This window comes from Dromiciops gliroides, chromosome X (genome assembly GCF_019393635.1).
Source record: "Dromiciops gliroides isolate mDroGli1 chromosome X, mDroGli1.pri, whole genome shotgun sequence".
NCBI classification, from domain to species: domain Eukaryota; kingdom Metazoa; phylum Chordata; class Mammalia; order Microbiotheria; family Microbiotheriidae; genus Dromiciops; species Dromiciops gliroides.
In genome coordinates, this window is record NC_057867.1 from 324,777 (window position 1) to 333,393 (window position 8,617).

The following is an 8,617-nucleotide window of genomic DNA, read 5'->3' on the forward strand; positions in this document are numbered from 1 at the left end:
TTGGACTGTATTATTGCTAAGAATCTTTCTACTTTTAGCATTGTCCTCCCACTCCACACCCCCGTTAGTGTTGTCAGTCCTCTGAGTTCTGTTAGCTTGTGGTGATTTCTAGCAGGGAGTTCTGTCCCAACTCATTTTTGTAATTAAAGAAAGGGATTTCCTGGAGGGTCTCTTCTTCCCTTGTCTTTCTTTGGTACTGGACACACTGGTCACTATAACCGATGTGTTATGTCACTTTGAGGTTTATGAAATATTTATGCTTGCTTCATTTCATTTGATCCACACACCAATCTTACAATTTCCCTCCTTTTTAGAGGTTAAAAACCAAGAGTTCAGAAGAAGAACTCAAACCCAGTACTTTCCTGACTTGAGATCGCATGCACTTTACACATTCATGTGAATATAAAGAACGTGTAAAGAAGAGCATACCCGATGATAGCCTGGCATAACGTTTTCAAAGGGGCCAAGTATATTCTTCCCAGCAGAATGGACATTCTTTCCATGAAAACAAGAGTGCAAAATAACACTGATTGAAAACCACTGGGATTTGGCACAGTTCTTTCTGCTGAGAAGGGGATCGACATTCACTCTTTAAGCTGACTCTGTTTCATGTGGACAGACTCTTCATAGGTTTCCTCTTAGGATTTCCCCCCAGACTTTGAGTTTCCCAGAGAACAACCCATGACCTGAGTTTTCACTGAGGCTCTGAGTTTTGAAGAAGGGCAGCAACAAGCCACTGTATCAGTTTCTCTTAGCATCCCCAGATGAATGAGCCTCCTGTTTGCCTTAAGGAAGGCCCACCGTTTTATGTTCAGATTTCTTCGTAAATTAGTCTGAGGACATTGAAAGCCACACTGGTTGCAAACTTGATAGCCTTTATAATGACCACAACAGGTGATGGCTTTAGTATCTTCTCCAAATAACCAGCTGCTTAGTGTGGCTGAGAGCCCTGTATGTTTGAGCTCTTCTTCCTTCCTTCCTTCTTTCCTTCCTTCCTTCCTTCCTTCCTTCCTTCCTTCCTTCCTTCCTTCCTTCCTTCCTTCCTGCCTTCCTGCCTTCCTGCCTTCCTGCCTTCCTGCCTTCCTGCCTTCCTGCCTTCCTGCCTTCCTGCCTTCCTGCCTTCCTGCCTTCCTGCCTTCCTGCCTTCCTGCCTTCCTTCCTTCCTTCCTTCCTTCCTTCCTGCCTTCCTTCCTGCCTTCCTTCCTGCCTTCCTTCCTGCCTTCCTTCCTTTGGTGAGGCAGTTGAGGTTAAATGACTTGCCCAGGGTCACACAGCTAGTAAGTGTCAAGGGCCTGAGGCCAGGTTTGAACTCAGGTCCTCCTGAATCCAGGGCCGGTGCTCTATCCATTGGGCCACCTAGCTGCCCCTGAGCTTTTCAACCTGGAATGAAAAAATGGGCTGTTTAGAATTGAAATATTGCAAAGCGTTTCTATTTAGTGATACCTTTCATCAGTGTGGCTGTGGAAAACCCATTTCTCAACACACAGTTCCTTTAGGAAGAGAAAGTATGGAAGCAGCTCACATGACCGGACAAATATCCCCATTCTCGGTTAAACAAATGTTGGAACACTTTGGCAAAAAAGCACCTTCCTTTCAGCAAAAGGAAATGGTATAGATGTACAACTGATCAGTAGAGCCTGATTTTAAGAGGCGCCAAAGTGACCCTTCAAGCGAGCTCTCCGAAAAGGACTTTTTTTCATCCTGCAGGTCGCGGTGGCACTACATGATATTGTAGTAGTTGCACTGAACTCCTCTGCCTCCCAGAGGGCCAGAATTCTAGCCAGTGCCCCAAAGGAACATCAGGTCCACTCTGTGGGAGGTTTGAAAGCATTCTGTAAAGTGTAAAGCACTATATAGAATCATAATATTTAGGGATTTAAGAAGGGGTGGGAGCACATGGGGAAAAGTTGCAGAGTCAAAATCTAGGCCTGGTGTCAGGAAGAAACATTCTAACAATGAGAGCTGCCTTGATGTGAGATGATGGGCTCCCATGAAGTGATGCTTTGACCCTCCTTGCTGTTCTTCAATCCAAGGCCGCATGACCACATCTTAGGTATGTTACAATGGGAATTCGCTTTAGGAGGTGGCTTGAATGTGATGGCTTCTCATGTCCCTCCCAGTTCTCCCACTGTGTGGTTCTTTGGTAATAACCCTAATAATGAGAGTTCTGGAATTGCCTCTGACACTTAGCACCCGTGTGCCCAAGGACAACTCGCTTCTGTCTCTGAGCCAGTTTCCCCATCTTCCCTGCGTGGTTGTCTCAGAAAGTTAATGTTGGAGACAGAAAGGTCCACAGACCTTCTACTACCCATAGGCCCAGCACAGGTGAAGTGTTGTTGTCACAGAGCATTGTTGACACCACTCTCCCATGCCCACTCCTCATGTGGATACTTGGGTTCTCTCAGAGCTGCTAAGGGATGGGTGACATGGCCAGGATACCACTCCTTATGGAGTCATGCAGAGGAGTCAGACTGTTGTCCAAACCACTGGCCCTGCTCTCCCTCACACTATCCTCTGTCAGCCTTTCCCAGCCATCTTCCTATCTGCTGGACTAGTTTTCCCTTGGCCCATGGAACCTTCTTGTAAAACCGACCTTAGCCACCATAAATTCTGAGTTCTTTCTGAAGATATCACCATCATTTGCTGGTTTGATGTTTTTACTGTCTTGTCCTGCAGACATCATCACTCCAGACTTCAGCAGTTTTCCATCACTAGACTTTTCTCTAGGCTCCATCAGAGGAAGAGACGATTTGTAGACGATCAGTCATTCTGATTGTTTACATGTGCATCTGTTTGTAGGTGTCATGTTGAGTTTTTCCCCCTGCACAGGCTCTGACGCAAAGTGGGGTAAGGTTGTTATCCAAGGGATGGCTTGAGAGCTCCCCTGAGGGGACAGGCTCCCTGGCTCAGACCTTGGCAACCCCACTCCCTGGCTCGGCAAACTTTCTCAAGAAGAGATCAGCCAATACAAGACAAGGGCCTCCAGAGACTCGGCCTCAACCTGTCCAGGTAAGGAGGCCAATGCTCCAGAGCTGTTTTGTCCATGAAGATTTCCTGAGGTGTCATAGATCGATAGATGGAGGGAGGGAGCGAGCATTTCTTAGGTGCTTACGATGTGCCAAGCACTGTGCTAAGCATAGGCATGGGCTTTATCCCACAGGAGGGGGTGGGCAAGGCAGCAATCCAGGAGAAGGAATAGAAGAATTTGGTAGGGTAAGTCTAGGCAGTGGTGAGGTGAATCACCACTTGGGACATGAGAGGCCATCACAGCCAACCTCATTTTTACAGATTTGTAAATGGAGGCCCAAAGCAGTCCAATGACTTTCCTAGGGACACATAGTTAGCAAGTATCCGAGGGACGGTTACACTCGGGTATTCCTGACTCCACTCGCAGTGTTGTGTCCACTGCATAGCCGGGCTACCTCTTCATTCTCCATCACCTTCCATATCCTCTGTGTTGTTAAATCGTGACATTTCACCCCTTATTTATGCAGCGTGTGCCCCTGCTTTCACTCCCAGTACCACTAATATTACTTCAAGATGTTCTCTCTTAACCGGAATATCATAAAGGTGTGATCCTAACTCAGTCTTGGATCACTCCAGCCATCCACTGCCTGCACCCCCCCACTTGGGCTCTTGAGCAAATCTAACATACACGAATCTATGTTAGATGACTTAACCAGGGCCTCCCTGCTGTAAGGCAATCCTTGAAACCTCCCCAATTAATGATCCACTAACCCACTCATCACAGCAGCTTTTCTGAAGCTTTGCAGCCCTGCTGACATGTCACAGGGCTTCCATTTCCTCACGGTCTCGGATGAGAAGTCTGCTGCATACATTTTTTTTTTCCATTTTTTTGGTGGGGCAATGGGGGTTAAGTGACTTGCCCAAGGTCACACAGCTAGTAAGTGTCAAGCGCCTGAGGCCGAACTTGAACTCAGGTCCTCCTAACTCCAGGGCAGGTGCTCTATCCACTGTGCCACCCAGCTGCCCCTAGTAGTGTTTGGTTTTTAAGAAATGTGCAATACATACTTGCTCAGTGCCAAGTTCTCATTTGTGATTTCTTGCCAGGAACTCCAGTTTGGCAAATTGCCCAGACCAGCCAGTCTTCATTCCCATCTTGCCTGTGCGTCTGCTTTCCAGACCTCCACACCATGTCTCAGCTGTAGCCTCACCCTCAAAAATCCCTCAGCACCTCGAACTCACCCTGACCAACCGGCATTCTACTCCTTGCACCTGAATTGCTTACACCTAAGGTGGTAGCAGTAGCAGGTTGGCTATTAGTACATTCCTGGTCTCTGGGGTAATTCTGTACCCTGCTATGTTCTGGAGCGGTTCTGGGCAGGAGAAGAATTGTATTAGGATCTGGATCCCCTAGAATGGCTGAATAACCACAGACTTCTTCACTGGACACATCACATCAGGTGGGCAAAACTGATCAGAAAGTCTTTCTACCACGAGGGGACAGTCTCCTTTGCTCACCCTTTGCTGAGAGATGTGTGTATCTGCTCTCCACCTGCTCATTAAAAAGTCCACCTTGGGGCAGCTAGGTGGCGCAGTGGATAGAGCACTGGCCCTGGATTCAGGAGAACCTGAGTTCAAATCTGGCCTCAGACATTTGAAACTTACTGGCTGTGTGACCCTGGGCAAGTCACTTAACCCTCACTGCTCTGCAAAAAAAAAAAAAAAAAAAAACCCAAAACGAAAAACAAACAAACAAAAAATTCTACCTAGTTCTACTCTGGAGAATAGGTGGTTGCTAATAGTTCCCAGTCAAGATTGGCCCCTTCCATTCTCTGGGGCTATTTTGTAAAGAGGAAAGGTGCCCAGTCTGTCAATAGCTGAGTATGGGTCAGTTTTCCCTGGGCCACCTAACTTGGCAGTCCTTTGAATGCCTAGGTTTCTCAACAGAACTCTGTTTTCTGGTTAAAAGCTTTGACACTCTACTCCAGCATCATCATGACGTTTGTATTTGTCACAGCTCTTCTGAGATGAAGCCTTGGCTTGCTGGTATGTCCCTCTCACCTGCCTCACCTATGAAATGCACCCAGTGTTAGTACTGACCTCATCTCCTTGATCTAAGCTACAAGTCAGTTAGTAGGTGTGCTTCTCTTTCAGGCATGAGCAGTCATGGTCTAATGCCTGCAGATTCATTCATACCAGAATTTCATGCCTGGGCTAGAAATGACACATGTTGATTTGACTGGGATTCTCGTTTATGTGTCACACTTTCCAGTGTTCCACATAGTTGTTTGAATTAGTGGCTGCAGGAGGCTGAGGCCAAATAGAAGACAATCCAGTGTGGAATTGCCAATGTGGAGCATCCCTCTCCTCTCCAAACAAAGCTCAGGCTTCTCCAGAGCTTTCCTGAGGAAAAGAGTGAGACTGACTACTAACACCCTCTCACACACACTCACACTCACACACACACACACACACACACACACACCCCATAACTGGTCCCTTCTAGTCCATTTCTGCCAGCACATTACTCCCTCTATCATCCCTATTTGCTCACTTATCTTCAGTCTCTCCCTATGTGCTGGCTACTTCCCCCTGTCTACAACCATGTCATGTCTCCCACATCCTTAAAAAATCTCCCCATAGATCCACCCATCCTCTCTAATTATCATCCCAAATATGACCTCCCTTTTGTGGCTAAACTCCTTGAAAAAGCAGTTTACAATAGTCACCTTTATTTGCTTTCTTCTCTCTCCTTAACTCTTGACAGTCTGCCTTCTGCCCATATCATTCAACTGAAACATCTCTCCCTAATGTTCCTAACCATCTCTTAGACGCTCAGTCTAACATACTTTTTTAATCCTCAGTCTTTCTGATCATTTTGCAGCCACCGTCGTTTACCTTGTCTTGATACTTTTAGCTAAAGTTTTGTGACATGATTTTCTCTGGGATCTCCTTTTAATCAGTTAAAAACATTTATTAAGTGGCTATTAAGTGCCAGGCACTGGCATTAGAATTAGAAAGCAAGGGAAAAAGACAGTAGCTCTCCCTGAGCACCTCACCATGGCCACTCCTTTCCAGTATCCTCAGCTGGATCTTCATCCAGGCCATGCCTGGTAGCCATGAGTGTCCCACTGGGCTCTGTCCTGAACTGCCTTCCCTTCTGTCTCCATACTATTTCCCTTGCTGTTCTGGAACGTTCCCAAGGATTCAGTTATCATCTCTATGCATATGATTCTCAGATCTACTTGTCCAATCTGAACCTCTCTGCTGACCTGTAGTCTTTCATCTCCACCTGGCCTATTAGATATATCCAACTGGTTGTGCTGGAGTCATCTTAAATACAGCGTGTCCTAAAATGAACTCTTTCTATCCTCCTATCGTCAACACTCTTGCCTTTCAAAATTCCTTATTACTGTTGAAGACACCAGCATCATCCCAGTCACCCAGGCCCACAACATAAGAGTCATCCTTCACTCTTGACTTCTCACCACTCCTCAAACCAACTTGTTGCCAAGACCAGTCAATTTTACCTTTGTAACACCTCTCATATATGCCCTCTTGTTGTCTCCTCTGACAAGGCCACCACCTTGGTGTGGGCCCTCGTCCCTTCACAAAATGGACTATTGAAACAGCCTTCCGGTTGGGGTCTCTACCGCCAGTGCATCCCTATTCTAGTCTGGCCTATGCTCAGCTCTCAGAATCATCTTCCTCAAGCACAAGTTAGTCCATAGTCCCTCCCCCCAACCCCTGTCTTCTACTCAGTCAAATCCAGTGGCTCCCTATCAACTCAGAACCAAATATAAAGTCCTCTCTGGCATTCAAAGCCTTTTCTAAAGTACCCACTGTCACCTCTCTGGGATTCTTACATCTTTCTCACTCCCATTTAATCCTCCTCATTCCTGTGATATACTCTTCAGTGTAGTAACACCTGCCTCCTTGCTGTTCCTAGCAAAAATCCTCCATCTCCCAGATCTGGCCATTTCCTTTCAGGGGCTGTCCCCCACACCTGGAACATTCTCTCTCCTCATCTCTGCCACAAGACTTCTCTGGCTTCCTTCAAGTCTCAGCTAAAATCCCACTGTTTAGAGGAAGCTTTTCCCCTTTTCCACAAGTCTCTATGGAGGACCTCCCTTATGTTGATTATTTCCAGTATTTCCTTCATCTAGCTTTTTATCTATAGTTGTTTCTTGTCACCACTATTAGTCTGAGGTCTGTGAGGGAGCAGGAACTGTCTTACAGTTCTTCATATTTCACACATCACACAGAGCCTGGCACATGTTAAGCAGCTTAAAATGTCTATTAACTGAATGGAACCTGGTTGGCACCTATTTCGCCTGATGTATCTTCCTGGCCCCCTAAGGGCATGAAAAGTCTCACAGACAGGCACTCAGGAGGTCTCAAAGTTGGTGGATTTCTGAAGACCACTCAAGTCCTCATATTCTTTCCTAGGGCCCTGCTCTGACAGCCAGATGTGTTTTATGGGAAGAGGAGTGTTGCTATGTCCAGAGAAGCCGTGTCACTATATCATTCTTGTATTTCTATGCTGTGTTAGCTCAGAGTAAACCTGCTCCTGTTAATGGTGCGATGACTTCCCAGTACCTCATTTCATGCCAACGCCGATCCTGAATGAAGACATTCCTGCCATCATCAAAACTATTTGGTCCTGGCTAAGAAATTGAGTTGTTTCTTGTTGTTGTTGCTGTTGTTGTTTGCCCTTTGTTCATGAAGAAGTCCGTGGTATCAAGGTTACGTCATGGGGCAGCTAGGTGGCCCAGTGGCTAGAGCACCGGCCCTGGAGTCAGGAGGACCTGAGTTCAAATCCGGCCTCAGACACTTGGCACTTACTAGCTGTGTGACCCTGGGCAAGTCACTTAACCCCAATTGCCCAGCAAAAAAAAAAAAAAATGGTTATGTCATGACTTGTACTGAATAGGATTTAAGTGAGAGGGCTGTGCAAACTCACCAAACTTACTCTCTCATCCAATGCCATCTGGGTCCAGTGGCGATACATATATATATATATATGTATGTATGTATGTATATGTATATATGTATATATGTATGTATGTATATCAGGACAACTGTCCAAGGCCCTGGATGTTTAAGGCAGTTGTGGTGAAGAGACTTCCCCGGGTCACATAATTGTCTGAGGTGGAATTGGAACTCCCAACTCTAGGACCAGTGCTCCATCCACTGTGCCACCTAGCTGCACCAAGAAATAGAGTAGTGGTTCAGTGGAATAGATTTCACACACAAGACATTGTAGTAAATGACTATAGTAATCTACTCTCTAATAAACCCAAAGGCTCCAGCTTCTGGGTTAAGAACTCACTATTTGACAAAAACTTCTGGGAAAACTGGAGAATAGAATAGCAGAGATTAGACATAGGCCAACGTTGCATACCATATACCAAGACAAGGTATAAATGGGTACGTGATTTAGACATAAAGGGTACCAGAAGCAAAATGGGAGAGCAAGAACTAGTTTACCTCTCAGATATATAAAGAAAGGATGAAGTTATGAGCACAGAAGAGATAGAGAACATTATGAAATACATAATGGATAATTTTTATTTAAAAGGTTTTGCACAAACAAAACCAAGACAACCAAGATTAGAAGTAAAGCAGATACTGGCCCTGGAGTCAAGAGGAC

General features: G+C 45.9%; 1 long non-coding RNA gene across 1 annotated transcript; it reads left to right on the forward strand.

The window, feature by feature from the left end:
• The first annotated feature begins 2,265 nt into the window (after nucleotides 1-2,265).
• On the forward strand, nucleotides 2,266-7,738 carry LOC122734183. Its single transcript, XR_006354016.1, has 3 exons — nucleotides 2,266-3,009; nucleotides 4,072-4,424; nucleotides 7,414-7,738. It is a non-coding gene; the product is annotated as an uncharacterized LOC122734183 (long non-coding RNA).
• The last annotated feature ends 879 nt before the right edge of the window (nucleotides 7,739-8,617 follow it).